The sequence below is a fragment of the Lycorma delicatula genome, chromosome 13 (assembly GCF_047948215.1).
Source record: "Lycorma delicatula isolate Av1 chromosome 13, ASM4794821v1, whole genome shotgun sequence".
In the NCBI taxonomy this organism is placed as follows: domain Eukaryota; kingdom Metazoa; phylum Arthropoda; class Insecta; order Hemiptera; family Fulgoridae; genus Lycorma; species Lycorma delicatula.
This window is the reverse complement of record NC_134467.1, coordinates 235,402-257,051: the sequence shown is the minus strand read 5'-3', so window position 1 is coordinate 257,051 and position 21,650 is coordinate 235,402. Positions and strand designations below refer to the sequence as shown.

Below are 21,650 nucleotides of genomic sequence, written 5' to 3'. Positions count from 1 at the left end.
TCCTCAAGCTTCTCTAAATTCCACCGATTCATCTGACACCTTTTCTTCAGGTTTTTAAACCCCAATCTACATTTCATTATCACCAAATTATGGTCGCTATCAATGTCTGCTCCAGGGTAAGTTTTGCAGTCAACGAGTTGATTTCTAAATCTTTGCTTAACCATGATATAATCTATCTGATACCTTGCAGTATCGCCTGGCTTTTTCCAAGTGTATATTCTTCTGTTATGATTTTTAAATTGGGTGTTGGCAATTACTAAATTATACTTCGTGCAAAACTCTATAAGTCGGTCCCCTCTTTCATTCCTTTTGCCCAGCCCGTATTCACCCACTATATTTCCTTCCTTGCCTTTTCCAATGCTTGCATTCCAATCTCCAACTATTATTAAATTTTCATCTCCTTTTACGTGTTTAATTGCTTCATCAATCTCTTCGTATACACACTCTACCTCATCATCATCATGGGCGCTTGTAGGCATATAGACGTTAACAATCGTTGTCGGTTTAGGTTTTGATTTTATCCTTATTACAATGATTCTATCGCTATGCATTTTGAAATACTCCACTCTCCTCCCTATCTTCTTGTTCATCACGAAACCTACTCCTGCCTGCCCATTATTTGACGCTGAGTTAATTACTCTAAAATCACCTGACCAAAAGTCGCCTTCCTCTTCCCACCGAACCTCACTAATTCCTACTATATCCACATTTGTCCTACCCATTTCCCTTTTTAAATTCTCTAGCCTACCAACCTTTTTCAAGCTTCTAACATTCCACGCTTCGACTCGTAGAATGTTATTTTTTAATTTTCTGGTGACCCCTTCCTTAGTAGTCCCCACCCGGAGATCCGAACGGGGGACTATTTTACCTCCGGAATATTTTACCAAGGAAGGCGCTTCCATTATTGCTATGTGAAAATGCAGAGATCCACATTTTCTTGGAAAAAAAGCAGCTGTAGTTTTCCATTGCTTTCAGCTGCGCAGTACTCAGAGGACTGAGTGATGTTGATACGGCCGTTTAAGTCGTCCTGACTCACGCCCCTAACAACTACTGAAAGAGCTGCTGCCCTCTTTCAGGAATCATTCCTTAGTCTGGCTCTCAACAGATACCTCTCCGATATGGTTGCACCTTCGGTCCAGCTACTCTGTATCCCTGAGCACTTAAGCCCCCTCACCAACGGCAAGGTCTCATGATTCATAGAGGAGGAATATATTCTTACACTTATAAATTGTTTTTCGAAATATGCTTTTGCTTTTCCCTTGAGGAGTAAAAAAGCTGACGATGTTGTAAAGGCGCTTCAGCCGATATTTCAAAAATATAAAATGAAACATTTTCAAACCGATGACCGTAGGGAATGGTTTAATTCTAAATTAAAATCATTACTACAAAAATTTAATATTAATCATTATTCGACATATTCCGATAAAAAGCGTCAATAGTTGAGCGGTTTAGAACCCTAAAATCTAATATGTGGCGCAAATTTACCGAGCAGGGAAATTACCGTTGGACGCGAATATTAGATGAATTGGTTAATAATTATAATAATAAGATGCACAGTTCTACAGGTTTTAAACCTAAAGATGTTTATTATAAAAACGAACGCAAAGTGTTGATAAATTTAACAAAAACTGCAAAAAAGCGTCGTCGAAGTACTGTTTCAAGTAAATTTAATGTAGGTGATCAGGTAAGGATAAGTAAGTATAAAAAGACATTTGCAAAAGGATATCTTCCGAATTGGACGAATGAAGTGTTTACAATTTTCAAGGTAAAACAAAAACAGCCTATAACGTACGTTCTTAAGGATTGGAAAGGGGAAGTGTTAAAAGGAAGTTTTTATACGGAAGAACTTAGTAAAACCAAGTACGGTAACGTTTATTTGGTAGCAAAAGTGTTACAGAAAAAGCGCGATAAATTGTTAGTTCGTTGGCTGGATTTCGATAAGAAAGAGGATTCATGGATAAAAAAGCAAGATCTTATAAAATAAATTTCGCTGTTAAATTACGTTCAGTAGCAGAGATGAATGCCGAAGAACAAGATCGAAAGTTGGCGGTAATTAATTTCGACCGTTTAATTGGTGATGTAGTCTATTTTAATTCAAAAAGAAGACATAGTCCTCTCCTCCCAAACAATATTAGATGTTTGGTTGTAGGTCCATCAAATTCCGGTAAGACCAATGCTGTTTTTAACCTTTTGCTTGACCCTAGCGGATTGAAGTTTAGTAATATATATGTGTTTTCAAAATCCTTCTATCAGCCTAAATATTTATTTTTAAATAGTTTATTAGCCGATGTCGAAGGAATAGGTTACCATCCTTACAGCGATAATGATGTTATTGTAGCGCCTGAAGAAACAGAGTCTAATTCGATAATTATATTTGCGGATTTTATATGCAAAAAACTAAATAACATAACAAAATACTTTACTATGGGTCGTCACAATAACATAGATGTGTTTTGTATGAGCCAGACGTATAGTAAAACCCCTAAACAACTTGCTCGCGACAATGCAAATTTTCTTATGGTTTTTTGACAGGATGAAAGAAACCTAAGACATATATATCACGATCATGTGACACCCGATATGTCATTTGAAACGTTTAAAGAAATATGTAACGAGGCTTGGAACCGGTCAAAATTGGGTTTTTAGTAATTGATAAAGAAAGAGATATCGATAAAGGCCGATATAGATTAAATTTTGACACCTTCATTGCAAAGTCTGAAAAAAGCGTGAAAAAGCCTGAAAAAGCGCGCACGCTAGCGTGCGGGCTAGCGTATTGGCTTTCTGAAAGCCTGAAAAAGCATGCAGGGTCTATTGCTTAAGCTTTCTAGACCGTATTTAAGCCGCAACGAATCAATGAATGGATCATACAAAAGACGAATGGCCACCTTGAGGGATCGCGAGCAGATATCTGCAGAGATAGCGGAGATCCGGAAGAGTATTAAAAGGAAACATAACGACTTGGTAAAAGGAAGATTCGAGTCCGATCTGAGGATATAGAGGGAATTTAGGATAGGTTAGGTTAGGTTAGGTTAGGTTCCTGGCTGTCCTTGTAAGTGGCAGAGAACCGGCAGAGGTACAAGAAAGGGCTAACCAGGCATTGAACATGGTTAATAACTGGCTTCTACAAAAACAGTTGTCGCTCTCTGTTGGCAAATGTAGGTTTATCCTATTCACGGGGAGAAGAAGAATTCACAGACTTAATGTGCAGATTAACGGGCAGAATTTACATGAGACTGATAATTTGAAATATCTGGGCATTACGTTCCAGAAAAATTGTGAATTTACTGTACATATAAACAAGGTATGTCGGAAAGCGGATACAACTATACAGGCATTAATCGTTATCATAAGTAGGCAAAGAGCACCAAGGGCCTCAAAAAGACGAGTAATAGCGTCGTCTGTTGTATCTGCGCTATTATATGCGGTGCCGGTTTGGTGGTCCTCAATACGCATCAAAAAGAATTTGGCATGTTTGGTCAAAACTCATAGGAGGTTGTTGCTCGGCGTGGTGTCAGCATATAGGACAGTCTCCTATGAGGCGTTATGTGTTATCGCTGGCGTGCCTCCAATAGATCTGATGGCGCAGTACAGGGTTGAGAAGGCACAAGGTGTAGAAACACGGGATGCCAAGGAAAGAATGCTGATTAGATGGCAAGAGAGATGGAATGCAGCTACTACTGGAGGACGTACTAGGAAGCTAATCCCCAACTTAAAGAAATGGCTTAACAGGGGACATGGTGATGTTAATTTTTATACTGCGCAGTACTTCACAGGCCATGGTTGTTTCAACCATTATCTGTATAAAATTAACAGAAGACAGACACCGGCATGTATGTTTACGCCATTCTGGCATAAAGTTTTTCCGTTATTTCTACGAATTCACAGCTAGGGTAGGTCCCGTTGCTTTGTTACAAGGAATGTTTGAATTCCACTTGGTTTCGTATTGCTGGGTCCGTAAAGTCCACCTGTCTCTATTATTGTTATTGTATTCGAACCTCCCACCGTCATCCTTAGCGACCGCGCCTATTATTCTATGAGTTATTTCTGTCTACCCTTTTCAAACACCCGTTATCTTTTCGTCCCCTTATACACACACACACACACACTCTCCTGTCCATTACCTGGATCTGGTTACCCCCGCCTTTTTTCGCCATCTTTTCGGCAGAGTACCTCCAACATCTAACCAGTGCAGTCGCCTATGGCAATACTCTCCTGCAAAACTCTGTGTTAACATTCACGCTCAAGCAGAATTTCAAACTCATCACAACACATTTGAGATTCCGCGCCTCACTCTACCACTAAACCACATCACGCCGCTGTATTCCTGATTCACCGTGCGGACTACGCCCAGGACTACAGAGGTATTCTTCCGTACTTGCTGTTACGAGGTCATCTCTGGCAAATATTTGGTTGCTACAGGCAAGTTCAGTTTTTCTTTACTCATTACGTTAAACCTTTATGTTATCATTCAAATCTGTGGAACATTCCGTTCATCCTACCTATGCCGTTCAAGTTTCAATTTCACTTTAGTACGGTCACGACAGGTCACTTACAGAAGACTGTCATTTCAGCTGCAACCCATTTCATGTGCTCAATTAAGTTCAGTGTGATTATATTGTAATTAACTCTTTTGTACTGTAATATTATTGTGTCTTTTTCTACGTCAAACTAAAATTACATTTTTACATTATTTAACGTTAAGTTTGTGGTTCATAAATCAGGAAAGGCCAATGCCAATCAAGATTTACTTTAATTTATTTTTCTAAGGTTATGACATTTGTTCATTGCTAATTTTTCAATATTACAGCATTTGTCAGTAATGCAATAGTTTTCCAGTTATATTATGTCTATTGATGTTTTGTTTTTCTAAGTATATAATTGTAAATCTCATTTTAATAATATTATTACTGATATGCTGATTTCAGTTGATATTTCTTATGTGAAATTAAGTTATGTTTAGTTCATAATTTCATTCAATTTAAGGTTATGCTTTAACATAAGTTCAGTTGTTTTACATAATTAAAGTCCAATTTCTTTTGGCAAATACTAGCTGTGTGTTTTTTTTATTTTTTAACTTTACCCAACAATGTATGTATTGTGGCATAGATGATGATGTCGAGCATACATTTACGGAATGCGTTAGATGGGAGGTGGATAAGCAAGATGTGGACTCATCCAATGCAAACGAGAGAATCACCTTAAATATGATAGCCAGCGAAGAGAATTGGAATAGAGTAGAAAGAGTAATCAGGAAAATACTCATGCAAAAGAGCGAAGATGAGAAGCAACTGGGGTACTGATGATAAATTAGGGTAGGGTGGACAGCCCCATTGGTGAGGGCTGACATGCCTAGGTGTGTCAGTTCCGATGATCCAATGGGGACTCCAAGGGTTTGTTGGAAGACGCAAGAAAATGTGGGAAATGAAGATTAAAAGACCCAGTCGCACGTCACGGCTGTTCAAGGTATGGCGTGCGAAGTGCATAAGAGCATTATTAAAATAAAAAGTGTGACTCAAAAGAACTGACCGGTGAGCTGACCTGCCATGCCGGACTTACAGCCGGTAGGTGGGAAGGCTCATTAGAGTATAACAGGCACTCTCCTGGGTGGCGTAATACCACACAGTCGATCCGGCTCAGGGGAGTAGAGTCGGGAAAAAAAAAAAAAAAAAAAAAGGTTAGGGTAGGTTAGGTTAGGTTAGGTTAGGTTAGGTTAGGGGTTAGGTTAGGTTAGGTTAGGTTAGGTTAGGTTAGGTTAGTCGAGTACTGGACTCGAGCGAGGAAGCATCACTACTAGTCGGCTCCGCTTAGTTTAGTTTTTTGGTGCGGTAATCTTGCAGTTTTTGTCTTTTTTGTTTAATTATATGAAAATATAGAGTAGGATAAGTGTTTTGGTGTATGAATTATTAAAATACGTTGATAATTGGCTAAGTTATAGCGTTTTTAGCGTTAAATACGGTGACCGCGTGGCGGGAATCCCGCCGAGTTACTCTTAGTATGTTTTTTTAGAAATATAATTAGGCCTTAAGACCTATATTAGTTTTTAGTATCAGTTAATAGAAGTGACTAGTTAAAATTTTAGAAAAATCGACTCGTTGGAAGTGTAGTTATTAGAAGATAAGTGATATTTTAGGTTAAGCACGTGGCGGCATAATTTTGCGGACTTGTAAGTTATTCCTTATTTAGATTATAGGGTTAAGTTTAGATATATACTATACAGTGTGGTTGTATTTAAGTAATAAATCAAATTTCGTGGACGTAGGACGCATATTAATTAAGTTATAGTAGTTTTAGAATTAACTAAAAACACGTGGTTGGTGGAAGGAAGTGGCGGAAGGATACAGTGCGGTATTGCCAACCCACTTTCTTCGACAGACTAAAAAACCCGTATTAGTTTTAGGATTTGCCAGTGTACTCTAGCGACACTTTTGTAGAACTAATAGTGTACCCTAGTGACAATTTGGTAGAACTAGCCTTTAGCTTCAAGCAGGTAGTCTATCGTCGTAGTCGCCGATATCAACTAGGCGCGATAATTCGAAAGCCGCAATTTTCAAATTCAAATTTGCGGGTTTTTTGAATATATAATTATATTTTTATTTTTTGATCTTCTGTGTGTCGTTCCTAGACGACTCACAGTATCAAAGACTTAGATAATTTTTTCGGAATTTTTCGAAAAATTTTTTCTAAGTCCTTACACAGGTATTATATAGGGGAAAATTCATTCCCCTGTATCTTCGGGTAGGGACCACCTAGCCCCAAACCCTTTTGGGTCTAGGCCGGACCCCCCCTGACCCCCCCCACTCACCCACCCACAAGTTTCGCGGGAAGCATTTTTGTACCCCCCCGGACCAAAAATTTTTTTTCTGCCCCTCTCCCCTAAAAGTGTTCCTTTGTGTCTAAGAAGGAGAAGACACAAATAAACTTTTTTCCTATCTTTAACCGTTCCAGAGTTACAGGCGGTTGAAGTTAGCAAACGTGCTTTTTCTAAAGAAACGTAACCGGATTCGCGATGTCGTGTCCGGACACACCACAAGAGTGCAATATGGACGAGGATTTCCCGGCAGCACGGAGCAGGAAGACGGCTAGGTCTCCGGTGGGCGCCCGAGGAACCAGCTCTATGGAGCACGAAGAGCCGAGAGCACGCCCGGCTAAAAGAAGATTGGAGGTTTCTAGCAGCAGCGAGGAAGATACAACTGAAGGTACAGATCTCGATAGCCTGCTAAGTGAGGTTCATGCCCTAGCAGCACTGGTGAGACGTAAAGGGTACGCCGGAAAAGAAGTAAACGACAGTGTAGCCAGGGTAAAAGACATGGTGGAGGATTTGGCTACAACCGTGCGGGCACTCTATGAGGCCTCACACCCGAAACCGACTGTGACAATGGGAACCCAAACGGTCGAAGAAGGGGACTTTGACGTTAGGGCGGTCCTCCGTGAGGGTTCCGTAGAGGACCTGAAGAACGTGGTGGACAGAAGGTGGAAGAAAGAAATCTTCACAATGGTGGAAGACAAGGCCGGCCCTCCGATAGACGCAGAGGCAACGCCAAAGGTATACATTTTGAATGTAGATGGAGACATGCAGGGGCAGTATGCCCGACAAGTCGGCTCCAAGGCTCCGGGAGTGTTCGCCAGGCTTCAGAAGGGAAAGATGAGGGCTGGTCTTCTCATTAAAGAGGCAGTGGACATCGTCGGTGAAGACGAGGAGGTGCAAGATGACGCACCTACTTATGTGCTTCTAATCTCCGGAGAAGGAAGGATGGCGGTGGACGGCCTGATCGAGGGGATGGACAGGCTGACCGAGGCCGAAACCCAGCCGGTGGTCTTGGTGTCGACCAATGATCGCATAGGGACCATAGTCAAAAAGGTGGCGGAGTTCTGGTCTCTAAGGAGAGGCATCAAGACGTCGCTTCACGTGTTCGGGAGGGGAGCAGCAAGGAAGGATAGCCCCCCGCAGGGACCGAAGGCGGTCACTGTGGTTATGCGGCAAGAGGGGACTACGTACGCAGATCTCCTGAAGACGGTGAAGTCATCGGTGGGGAGGGAATTCGCACCGAGCATCCTTTCGGTCAGGCAAGCCAGGGCCAGGAGATACGGGTACGCGTTAAAGAGGCAGATAACGTTGTACCCATGCTGGCACAAAAGGTAGCAGCGGCGGCTCCACTCGTGAGGGTGATAGAGAGAAATGCGGCCACTAGACCGGTGGCAATTAACATCAAGGATCTTGATGCTTCTGTGTGTGGAGAGGAGATTCTTTTCGCAATCCAGCAGGTCCTAGGGACGGACTCGACTGCTAGGTTCTCGTCGATCAGGACGGCGTACGGGAATTCCCGCATCGCGACTGTGATCCTTCCGCAGGTCGAAGCTAAAACGGTGGTCGCTACAGGACGGTTGCTGGTGGGCTGGAAGTCCTGCAGAGTTGATCTGCGTAGGCAGGATGCCCACTGCTACAGATGTTGGGCGAGCGGTCATGTGGCCGCCAATTGTACGGGAACAGATCGCTCAAAGAACTGTTTCAACTGTGGCGCCATCGGGCATAAGCGTTTCGAATGCACGGCGCAGGCGAAGTGCCTCGACTGCGGAAAGGCTGGGCACAGGACGGGGAGTGATGTATGCACTAAGTAATGCGGTGCATACAATTCAACGCCAACAAGAGTGCAGCAGTGCAGGACCTCATCTGGCAAACCTCACTGGCTCAGGGTATAGACTTCGCCTTTGTCGCGGAACTTAATGCAAGAACATCAGCATCAGAGAAGTGGTTGACAGACAGAGATGGAGACGCGGCAATCGGCGTTGTGTCAGGGAGATACGCACTAGGAAACGTCTCGGTAGGCTCGGGATGGGTGGCCGTAGAACCCACAGACCGGCTTCTCATCTCAGCCTACATCTCTCCGAACTGCGGCATGGACTGGTTTCATGACGTGCTCGGAGAACTGGAGCGGCTGGTGCGGAACTCCAGGAAACCTGTAGTGGCAGCAGGAGACTTCAACGCCGAGTGCGCTGAGCTGGGAGGAACAAGATCGACGGTCAGGGGGTATGCATTAGCTGCGCTTCTAGCGTCGTTGGATTTGGTCGTCCTGTAGAATGTTTTCTTTCCGGTTGGAAATTAAATAAGTTCTTTAAAGGACGCTGTTTATTTCAGTTAGTATATGAAGTATAATGTACCGATCGAACTGGAATTATAAAAGTCGAAATAATATAACTGAAATGGAGTGATCGATTGTTATATCTCATTTTTCTATTTGAGAGCCTCACGCCCCTCACGAGAAGTAACTGACTGTTAGTAATTATAAAGTAGGCGGAGAGGGATTTTCATCGCTCCATTTATAGCTTAAATTACAGATAAATTTCATTAGAAATTTTATATTAAATCACGATCGGTGGTCAGTTACACGCGATCAGAATATTATTTTACTATTGCGATTACTAAACTTTAACGTGAGACTTCCTTAGGATGTGAAATGTAAATAAAATCAAAAAGTATAACCTTATAAAAATTCCTCTTACTATGTTGCCGCTTAGGTGAATAAATTTTTGTTTAAAATCAGGCTTATTGAGAATCGCTGTTTATCCTTTCAGATATAGGTAAACTTTGAAAAATATTATCCCGCAGCAGTGCAAGTTAATATTGCTAGTCGTACTGCCTTAACTTTATTTAAATCCAGGAATTAAAAAAAAAATCCCTTTCGGCACGCCGGAAGGCGGAGATAGATTTCACCGGTGCTAAGTAAAAAGAAAAAAAGATTTCCTTCCTCCTTAAAGTTAAGAAAAACTTCAAATTTACTCGATACGACAACGGATGCATGTGAAAAAAAGTTTCACATGTTTAGCATACGACAGCCCCTTTTTTTACAATTGCAGCAAGATTTTGGTCTGCCTTGCCGTAAGGGTTGGTCATATCAAAAATTATTTCAGTTAAAGTTTTAGGTAATGTTTAGAGGACTAACGACCACTTTAAACCGATTCGACACAGCCTATTAAGGGAGGTATGATTCTTTTTTGTCTTCGAACCCCCATTTTTTCCACCCCCTAGGCCGACGGTTGCTGACATCAAATTTATATAAGTTTTAAGCCCTTATCCAAAGAATAGTAGGATCTTTAAACGAATTCGATATTTTACTTAATAAGAAAGTTGTAGCGATATAACTTTCCCGAAAAAGGTTTTCCCACTTCCACCCTCACGGTCCGATTTTGGCCATTCGACTGAGATTTTGGGACGAGTTATTTTTAATAAACAATTTGAAAGTGATTGCGGCAGTTATCCTGTCCACAAGAAACTGAAATATAACATGTATAAATGTATTTTAAACTTTTGAGCTGACGGTGGTTTTGGAGTCTGCGGGATGTGAAACGCGAAGATATACAGAAATTTTTCGGATGTCGAATCATTGTACCCGTTACAGTAGGTAGTTTTCTATTGAAATCTACCTAAAAAAGAATAAACATATGAAATAACTACTATTTAGTAAACGAAAGCATCGTAAACAAGTAATATATTTTATTTTTATTCATTACTGTACACCGATGATATAATTATTTTTCGAAATTATTAATTAATATTTAATTTTTTCATCCCAATTTCAACAATATACATGTAACATAACTTAAGTTAGCTTTTTAATTATTAGATTTACGATAATTTACATTTAAGTTCATAGAATCTTTTTTTTTATGGACGGGCGAAGAATAACAAAAAAAAATTACTAATACGTATTACAATAAAATTAAAATTAATTATAAAATCGACAAATAATAAAAGTAATAATTAAAATTGCTAACAAGCAGTGACAGCGACTTACAAATTCAAAAAGTAACAATTCAGAAATTATACAAATGAAAAAAGTAAAAAAAGTAATTAATCAAAGCTAATATTATATTAATGAATGCAATTGAATCAAGAAATGAAAAAAAAAATTAAAGTAATCAGCTGAAATAATAAAAAAAAAACTCCCGTTCAAGTTCAAATATGCGGTAGTAAATAATTAAATTAATTATTTAATTAGAAGAGAGAGTGCTAATTTGTTCCCATTCTCTAAGTGCACTTGTTGCAATTCGGAACAAAAACATTAAGGATGTCTTAATTTCAAACATCCTGTCCATTTTATACGTTTTAAATCAACGAGGACAGCGATGCATATTTGTATGGACTCCAGGGCATGCTGGTGTTACAGGTAATGAGAGCGCAGACGAAGCAGCCAGAAAGGCAACAGTCTGCGATGATTTGGATGCATTTCCTGTAAGAGTGGCAGACGTTAAAAATTGTCTAACTAACGTAGTAAAAGAACAAGTGGAATACTGAGTGGAGGAGTTTAAATACAAAATTAAACTCGGTGAAAACTTCTCCATATAAATGGAAAAGCGACGTGAAGTTGACTCGCCGAGAACAAGTAGCTGTGACCAGACTTAGAATCGGTCACACGCGATTAACAAATTCATATTTGTTAACCGGCGATGAGAGACCGATGTGCGGTGTTTGCAATAAAACACTTACAATTAAGCATCTAATAGAAGAGCGTACAATATATGAGGACCTCAGAAAGAGGTTCCGTCTAAGAAATTATATTACTACGTTGAACCTACGAGAACTACGTTGGTTGAACCGTTGCGTTATATATCGTCTCACCCTTCAAAAATTTTCAAAAACCCGAAAATGGTTTTTAGATATTTATCTGAACAGTATTTGCAAGCTCCAATCTAGTGAATATCGTGTTTAGTATAGTCGGGAATGGGGAAAATTTGTAATAAGTGTTAAGTGTAATAATTTTGAAAAATCTAGAAATTGTTTCTTTTTTTTTAGATATGTACATGAAAATTAAGCACTCCAAAACTCAAGTTGATATCTTCATCTCTTACCAAAAAGTTAAAAAAAAAAAATAACAGCCGGTTTTGAAAAAAAATTCAAAATCAATTTTAACTCTTTAAACTTGTAATTTCGAAAAATCTAGATGTTAGCTTTTAGATATTCATATGAAAATTAGACGAATCAAAAATCAAGTTGATACCTTAATTTATTACCAAGAAATTATAAAAAAGTAAATTTCATTGTTATTACATTTGAAACATAAACACTCTGAATTTCAAAAAATTATTTCTTAGTGTGCTCTTCCTAAGAAGAACGTGCATTAATTAAAATTTTCAATAATTTACCTTTAGTAGTTTTTACTGGGCGTTAATGATGAATCAATCGATTAGGTACAGTCAATGTTTTACAGATACAGATATTATTTATATGGTAAATGAAAATTGTTTTCCAAAATAATAATAATAATAAATAAATAAATAATTTTTAGTTAAATATATTACAAAAATTAATTTTTATTGAATAATTTAATAATTATTTGACCTCTTGAAAAAAATATTTATTAATTTAAAAATATAATTTTATTTTCCTTCTCTTGAAATAAAGTAATAAAAACAATTTGTTATGTACATCTGGAACTCGGCTAACAAGATGAGTCAACAGTTGTATAGTTAAGAACGAAGATGACCGATTGTACGCGGAAGGGAACGAATGTAACAAACAGCCGACTCGGTCTAGTTAGTCATCGCTGGATATACAACGAAGTACGTGTAGTTAAATAAGGTACGTTTATTGATATATATATATATATATATATATATATTTCATAATTTCAACTCTTCTATTTTTTTTTGTTTGTTAATATTTAAAGGTTTTTTTTATTGTAACAGTAAGATGTACACTTTTTTGTCTGTATTTCATGATGTGTATGTTGCGCGTGTTTATGTGTGTGTGTGTGCGCGCGCGCGCGTCCACGTGTGTATATAGTCAAAAATCAAATTATTTATACTACTTATTTGTTGTATCCCCAACTATTACTTTGCATACCCCCCGGAACTGAGTACGCGTACACCACTTTCGAGACCACTGCTCTAAAGCTGTGGTGAAGAAAGAAATTATGGTAATAAGTCAAAAAATGTGGTATGGGTTATTTCACATTTCTTTACGTTTCATCACCCAGGAACCCCAGAAAACCTAATTAACTGTTGCGATGAGGGGGGTAATGTTCATACGTATATAAATGCGTCTGTTGGCGTGTCGGAAGCTAAATAATTTTTGAATGGATAAATAGAGTTTGATGAAATTTTGTATAGAGATTCGTATGTTAGAGAATTTATTGGTAGAAGTTTTGGATCAACACCTCCGATGTGGAGTAGGTGTGCGGGGGTGGGGGGTTAGGGTTCATTTTTCAAAATTTTGTAAACATAATGACACCGCTTTATAATAATTTCAGTACTTACGTGAGCGCAAGTATTTGTAAAATATATGCCATATTTTAAAAATTTTGCCGCAGAAATCGAAAAAAAAAATTTTATTTATCGCATATTTTAACTTTCCCGTCTAGATAGCTTTAGAATGAAAAGCATTGTAATCGTTCTAATTTCGGCATATGCGGTTTTCACCGGATCTTAACGTTTTGACACCTAACGAACCCGAAAAACCAAATAGAAATTTTTACGGATGTTGATGTACATGTGTTAGGTGTCGGCCGCTAAATAACCTTATATTTACAGAACTACTGGACCGATTTTGACCGTTTTTTGAAAACGTCAAAGAGGTGGGGCTATAGAGAAAGATCACCCTCAGTATTTCGAGTAATACGGTCTCCTAATTACGGTCATATTTTTCTTAAGAGCGTTTGTTTACGATTAAAAAATTAAAACGATTTGGGAAATCGCATCTTACCTCAAAAAATGTTATTGTAGTCGTACGCTATGTTCTGACGCCATAGGGGAGCGGCAGAATTAAATAAACGAATAATATTTAAAGTTTTGTAATTGAATATATTTAAAAATTTACTTGTTCTGGCCGGGCGAACTCGATCGCCCGGTTGATACGGTGTCAGGTGCGTAAAGCCTCACGGCTACGCCGACCGTACAAGCTAAATTTGTTGTAAGTCGTGAAATTATATTAGTTGGTACCGCCATATCCGCGCGAATTAAATACGCTATGGGCACGCGGTTTCGTTAGAACAATTAAATTAAATAAACGAAGAATTATTATATTTTAATAAAACGATAAATATATTTTAATTAAATGTAATTAACAAGCTATATATCCACCTTACCGGCAAATAAGTGTCAAAATCTACCAGATCTTTCGGTCTTTTTTGTAACCATCATCACGAGTTTTTTATCACCATCACCATCACCATCACCGGGGCGGCCGTACGGTCTAAATGGCGTCGGTCCCGGTCGAATAGCTTCGATGCTGGCTGACATATACTTGTTTACGTCAATTTTCGTTTCGGCCGAATTCTTGGTTTTCCGAAAAAAATACGCCGATAGAGAGGACATAGGCTTCACCGGGGCGGCCGTACGGTCTAAATGGCGTCGGTCCCGGTCGAGTAGCTTCGATCCTGGCTGACATATACTCGTTTACGTCAATTTTCTTTTCGGCCGAATTCTCGGTTTTCCGAAAAAAATACGCCGATAGAGAGGACATAGGCTTCACCGGGGCGGCCGTACGGTCTAAATGGCGTCGGTCCCGGTCGAGTAGCTTCGATCCTGGCTGACATATACTCGTTTACGTCAATTTTATTTTCGGCCGAATTCTCGGTTTTCCGAAAAAAATACGCCGATGCAGAGGGTATAGGCATCACCGGGGCGGCCGTACGGTCTAAATGGCGTCGGTCCCGGTCGAATAGCTTCGATCCTGGCTGACATATACTCGTTTACGTCAATTTTCTTTTCGGCCGAATTCTCGGTTTTCCGAAAAAAATACGCCGATGCAGAGGGTATAGGCATCACCGGGGCGGCCGTACGGTCTAAATGGCGTCGGTCCCGGTCGAATAGCTTCGATGCTGGCTGACATATACTTGTTTACGTCAATTTTCGTTTCGGCCGAATTCTTGGTTTTCCGAAAAAAATACGCCGATAGAGAGGACATAGGCATCACCGGGGCGGCCGTACGGTCTAAATGGCGTCGGTCCCGGTCGAGTAGCTTCGATCCTGGCTGACATATACTCGTTTACGTCAATTTTTTTCGGCCGAATTCTCGGTTTTCCGAAAAAAATACGCCGATGCAGAGGGTATAGGCATCACCGGGGCGGCCGTACGGTCTAAATGGCGTCGGTCCCGGTCGAATAGCTTCGATGCTGGCTGACATATACTTGTTTACGTCAATTTTGGTTTCGGCCGAATTCTTGGTTTTCCGAAAAAAATACGCCGATACAGAGGGCATAGGCATCACCGGGGCGGTCGTACGGTCTAAATGGCGTCGGTCCCGGTCGAATAGCTTCGATGCTGGCTGACATATACTTGTTTACGTCAATTTTCGTTTCGGCCGAATTCTTGGTTTTCCGAAAAAAATACGCCGATACAGAGGGCATAGGCATCACCGGGGCGGTCGTACGGTCTAAATGGCGTCGGTCCCGGTCGAATAGCTTCGATCCTGGCTGACATATACTCGTTTACGTTAATTTTCGTTTCGGCCGAACTCTCGGTTTTCCGAAAAAAATACGCCGATACAGAGGGCATAGGCATCACCGGGGGGGCCGTACGGTCTAAATGGCGTCGGTCCCCGGTCGAATAGCTTCGATGCTGGCTGACATATACTTGTTTACGTCAATTTTCGTTTCGGCCGAATTCTTGGTTTTCCGAAAAAAATACCCCGATACAGAGGGCATAGGCATCACCGGGGCGGCCGTACGGTCTAAATGGCGTCGGTGCCGGTCGAATAGCTTCGATGCTGGCTGACATATACTTGTTTACGTCAATTTTCGTTTCGGCCGAATTCTTGGTTTTCCGAAAAAAATACACCGATACAGAGGGCATAGGCATCACCGGGGGGGCCGTATGGTCTAAATGGCGTCGGTCCCGGTCGAATAGCTTCGATCCTGGCTGACATATACTCGTTTACGTCAATTTTCGTTTCGGGCGAACTCTCGGTTTTCCGAAAAAAATACAACGATACAGAGGGCATAGGCATCACCGGGGGGGGCCGTACGGTCTAAATGGCGTCGGTCCCCGGTCGAATAGCTTCGATGCTGGCTGACATATACTTGTTTACGTCAATTTTCGTTTCGGCCGAATTCTTGGTTTTCCGAAAAAAATACCCCGATACAGAGAATATAGGCAGTACCGGGGCGGCCGTACGGTCTAAATGGCATCGGTCCCGGTCGAGTAGCTTTGATCCTGGCTGACATATACTCGTTTACGTCAATTTTCGTTTCGGCCGAATTCTTGGTTTTCCGAAAAAAATACGCCGATACAGAGGGCATAGGCATCACCGGGGGGGCCGGACGGTCGATATGGCTTCTGTCCCGGTCGAATAGCTTCGATCCTAGCTGACATATGCTCGAATTCGTCAATTTTCGTTTTGGCCGAATTCTCGGTTTTCCGAAAAAAATACGCCGATACAGAGGGTATAGGCATCACCGGGGCGGCCGTACGGTCTAAATGGCGTCGGTCCCGGTCGAATAGCTTCGATTCTGGCTGACATATACTCGTTTACGTCAGTTTTCGTTTCGGCCGAATTCTAGGTTTTACGAAAAAAATACGCCGACGCAGAGGGTATAGGCATCACCGGGGCGGCCGTACGGTCTAAATGGCGTCGGTCCCGGTCGAATAGCTTCGATCCTGGCTGACATATACTCGTTTACGTCAATTTTCGTTTCGGCCGAATTCTCGGTTTTCCGAAAAAAATACGCCGATGCAGAGGGTATAGGCATCACCGGGGCGGCCGTACGGTCTAAATGGCGTCGGTCCCGGTCGAGTAGCTTCGATCCTGGCTGACATATACTCGTTTACGTCAATTTTCGTTTCGGCCGAATTCTCGGTTTTCCGAAAAAAATACGCCAATGCAGAGGGCATAGGCATACCGGGGGGGGCCGGACGGTCGATATGGCTTCGGTCCCGGTCGAATAGCTTCGATCCTGGCTGACATATACTAGATTACTTCAATTTTCGTTTCGGCCGAATTCTCGGTCTTCCGAAAAAAATACGCCGATGCAGAGGGGATAGGCATCACCGGGGCGGCCGTACGGTCTAAATGGCATCGGTCCCGGTCGAGTAGCTTCGATGCTGGCTGACATATACTTGTTTACGTCAATTTTCGTTTCGGCCGAATTCTCGGTTTTCCGAAAAAAATACCCCGATACAGAGGGCATAGGCATCACCGGGGCGGCCGTACGGTCTAAATGGCGTCGGTCCCGGTCGAATAGCTTCGATCCTGGCTGACATATACTCGTTTACGTCAATTTTCGTTTCGGCCGAACTCTCGGTTTTCCGAAAAAAATACGCCGATACAGAGGGCATAGGCATCACCGGGGGGGCCGTACGGTCTAAATGGCGTCGGTCCCCGGTCGAATAGCTTCGATGCTGGCTGACATATACTTGTTTACGTCAATTTTCGTTTCGGCCGAATTCTTGGTTTTCCGAAAAAAATACCCCGATACAGAGGGCATAGGCATCACCGGGGCGGCCGTACGGTCTAAATGGCATCGGTCCCGGTAGAGTAGCTTTGATCCTGGCTGACATATACTCGTTTACGTCAATTTTCGTTTCGGCCGAATTCTTGGTTTTCCGAAAAAAATACGCCGATACAGAGGGCATAGGCATCACCGGGGCGGCCGTACGGTCTAAATGGCATCGGTCCCGGTCGAGTAGCTTTGATCCTGGCTGACATATACTCGTTTACGTCAATTTTCGTTTCGGCTGAACTCTCGGTTTTCCGAAAAAAATACGCCAATAAAGAGGGCATAGGCATCACCGGGGGGGGGGCCGTACGGTCTAAATGGCGTCGGTCCCTGGTCGAATAGCTTCGATGCTGGCTGACATATACTTGTTTACGTCAATTTTCGTTTCGGCCGAATTCTTGGTTTTCCGAAAAAAATACGCCGATACAGAGGGCATAGGCATCACCGGGGCGGCCGTACGGTCTAAATGGCGTCGGTCCCGGTCGAATAGCTTCGATCCTGGCTGACATATACTCGTTTACGTCAATTTTCGTTTCGGCCGAACTCTCGGTTTTCCGAATAAAATACGCCGATACAGAGGGCATAGGCATCACCGGGGGGGCCGTACGGTCTAAATGGCGTCGGTCCCTGGGCGAATAGCTTCGATGCTGGCTGACATATACTTGTTTACGTCAATTTTCGTTTCGGCCGAATTCTTAGTTTTCCGAAAAAAATACGCCGATACAGAGGGCATAGGCATCACCGGGGCGGCCGTATGGTCTAAATGGCGTCGGTCCCGGTCGAATAGCTTCGATCCTGGCTGACATATACTCGTTTACGTCAATTTTCGTTTCGGCCGAATTCTCGGTTTTCCGAAAAAAATACGCCGATACAGAGGGCATAGGCATCACCGGGGGGGCCGTACGGTCTAAATGGCGTCGGTCCCGGTCGAATAGCTTCGATGCTGGCTGACATATACTTGTTTACGTCAATTTTCGTTTCGGCCGAATTCTCGGTCTTCCGAAAAAATTACGCCGATACAGAGGGCATAGGCATCACCGGGGCGGCCGGACGGTCGATATGGCGTCGGTCCCGGTCGAATAGCTTCGATACTGGCTGACATATACTCGATTACGTCAATTTTCGTTTCGGCCGAATTCTCGGTCTTCCGAAAAAATTACGCCGATACAGAGGGCATAGGCATCACCGGGGCGGCCGGACGGTCGATATGGCGTCGGTCCCGGTCGAATAGCTTCGATCCCAGCTGACATATACTTGTTTACGTCAATTTTCGTTTCGGCCGAATTCTTGGTTTTCCGAAAAAAATACGCCGATACAGAGGACATAGGCACCACCGGGGCGGCCGTACGGTCTAAATGGCGTCGGTCCCGGTCGAGTAGCTTCGATCCTGGCTGACATATACTCGTTTACGTCAATTTTCTTTTCGGCCGAATTCTCGGTTTTCCGAAAACAATACGCCGATGCAGAGGGTATAGGCATAACCGGGGCGGCCGTACGGTTTAAATGGCGTCGGTCCCGGTCGAATAGCTTCGATCCTGGCTGACATATACTCGTTTACGTCAATTTTCGTTTCGGCCGAATTCTCGGTTTTCCGAAAAAAATACGCCGATGCAGAGGGCATAGGCATACCGGGGGGGGGGGGGCGGACGGTCGATATGGCTTCGGTCCCGGTCGAATAGCTTCGATCCTGGCTGACATATACTCGATTACTTCAATTTTCGTTTCGGCCGAATTCTCGGTCTTCCGAAAAATATACGCCGATGCAGAGGGCATAGGCGGCCGTATGGTCTAAATGGCATCGGTCCCGGTCGAGTAGCTTCGATGCTGACTGACATATACTTGTTTACGTCAATTTTCGTTTCGGCCGAATTCTTGGTTTTCCGAAAAAAATACGCCGATACAGAGGGCATAGGCATCACCGGGGGGGGGGGGGGTACGGTCTTAATGGCATCGGTCCCGGTCGAGTAGCTTTGATCTTGGCTGACATATACTCGTTTACGTCAATTTTTCTTTCGGCCGAATTCTCGGTTTTCCGAAAAAAATACGCCGATGCAGAGGGTATAGGCATCACCGGGGCGGCCGTACGGTCTAAATGGCGTCGGTCCCGGTCGAGTAGCTTCGATCCTGGCTGACATATACTCGTTTACGTCAATTTTCGTTTCGGCCGAATTCTCGGTTTTCCGAAAAAAATACGCCGATGCAGAGGGCATAGGCATACCAGGGGGGGCCGGACGGTCGATATGGCTTCGGTCCCGGTCGAATAGCTTCGATCCTGGCTGACATATACTCGATTACTTCAATTTTCGTTTCGGCCGAATTCTCGGTCTTCCGAAAAAAATACGCCGATGCCGAGGGCATAGGCATCACCAGGGCGGCCGTACGGTCTAAATGACATCGGTCCCGGTCGAGTAGCTTCGATGCTGGCTGACATATACTTGTTTACATCAATTTTCGTTTCGGCCGAATTCTTGGTTTTCCGAAAAAAATACGCCGATACAGAGGGCATAGGCATCACCGGGGGGGCCGTACGGTCTAAATGGCGTCGGTCCCCGGTCGAATAGCTTCGATGCTGGCTGACATATACTTGTTTACGTCAATTTTCGTTTCGGCCGAATTCTTGGTTTTCCGAAAAAAATACCCCGATACAGAGGGCATAGGCATCACCGGGGCGGCCGTACGGTCTAAATGGCATCGGTCCCGGTCGAGTAGCTTTGATCCTGGCTGACATATACTCGTTTACGTCAATTTTCTTTTCGGCCGAATTCTCGGTTTTCCGAAAAAAATACGCCGATACAGAGGGCATAGGCATCACCGGGGCGGCCGTACGGTCTAAATGGCGTCGGTCCCGGTCGAATAGCTTCGATCCTGGCTGACATATACTCGTTTACGTCAATTTTCGTTTCGGCCGAACTCTCGGTTTTCCGAAAAAAATACGCCGATACAGAGGGCATAGGCATCACCGGGGGGGCCGTACGGTCTAAATGGCGTCGGTCCCCGGTCGAATAGCTTCGATGCTGGCTGACATATACTTGTTTACGTCAATTTTCGTTTCGGCCGAATTCTTGGTTTTCCGAAAAAAATACGCCGATACAGAGGGCATAGGCATCACCGGGGGGGGGGGGCCGTACGGTCTTAATGGCATCGGTCCCGGTCGAGTAGCTTTGATCTTGGCTGACATATACTCGTTTACGTCAATTTTTTTTTCGGCCGAATTCTCGGTTTTCCGAAAAAAATACGCCGATGCAGAGGGTATAGGCATCACCGGGGCGGCCGTACGGTCTAAATGGCGTCGGTCCCGGTCGAGTAGCTTCGATCCTGGCTGACATATAGTCGTTTACGTCAATTTTCGTTTCGGCCGAATTCTCGGTTTTCCGAAAAAAATACGCCGATGCAGAGGGCATAGGCATACCGGGGGGGGGCCGGACGGTCGATATGGCTTCGGTCCTGGTCGAATAGCTTCGATCCTGGCTGACATATACTCGATTACTTCAATTTTCGTTTCGGCCGAATTCTCGGTCTTCCGAAAAAAATACGCCGATGCAGAGGGCATAGGCATCACCGGGGCGGCCGTACGGTCTAAATGGCATCGGTCCCGGTCGAGTAGCTTCGATGCTGGCTGACATATACTTGTTTACGTCAATTTTCGTTTCGGCCGAATTCTTGGTTTTCCGAAAAAAATACGCCGATACAGAGGGCATAGGCATCACCGGGGGGGCCGTACGGTCTAAATGGCGTCGGTCCCCGGTCGAATAGCTTCGATGCTGGCTGACATATACTTGTTTACGTCAATTTTCGTTTCGGCCGAATTCTTGGTTTTCCGAAAAAAATACCCCGATACAGAGGGCATAGGCATCACCGGGGCGGCCGTACGGTCTAAATGGCATCGGTCCCGGTCGAGTAGCTTTGATCCTGGCTGACATATACTCGTTTACGTCAATTTTCTTTTCGGCCGAATTCTCGGTTTTCCGAAAAAAATACGCCGATACAGAGGGCATAGGCATCACCGGGGCGGCCGTACGGTCTAAATGGCGTCGGTCCCGGTCGAATAGCTTCGATCCTGGCTGACATATACTCGTTTACGTCAATTTTCGTTTCGGCCGAACTCTCGGTTTTCCGAAAAAAATACGCCGATACAGAGGGCATAGGCATCACCGGGGGGGCCGTACGGTCTAAATGGCGTCGGTCCCCGGACGAATAGCTTCGATGCTGGCTGACATATAC

General features: G+C 43.2%; 1 long non-coding RNA gene across 1 annotated transcript in view; it reads left to right on the top strand.

Moving 5' to 3' along the window:
- The first annotated feature begins 10,677 nt into the window (after positions 1-10,677).
- LOC142333790 (uncharacterized) overlaps positions 10,678-21,650 on the top strand; it is an 86,545-nt gene continuing 75,572 nt past the window's right edge. The window contains exon 1 of the long non-coding RNA XR_012758696.1: positions 10,678-12,574. This is a non-coding gene — a long non-coding RNA (uncharacterized LOC142333790). The remainder of the gene's footprint in view (positions 12,575-21,650) is intronic.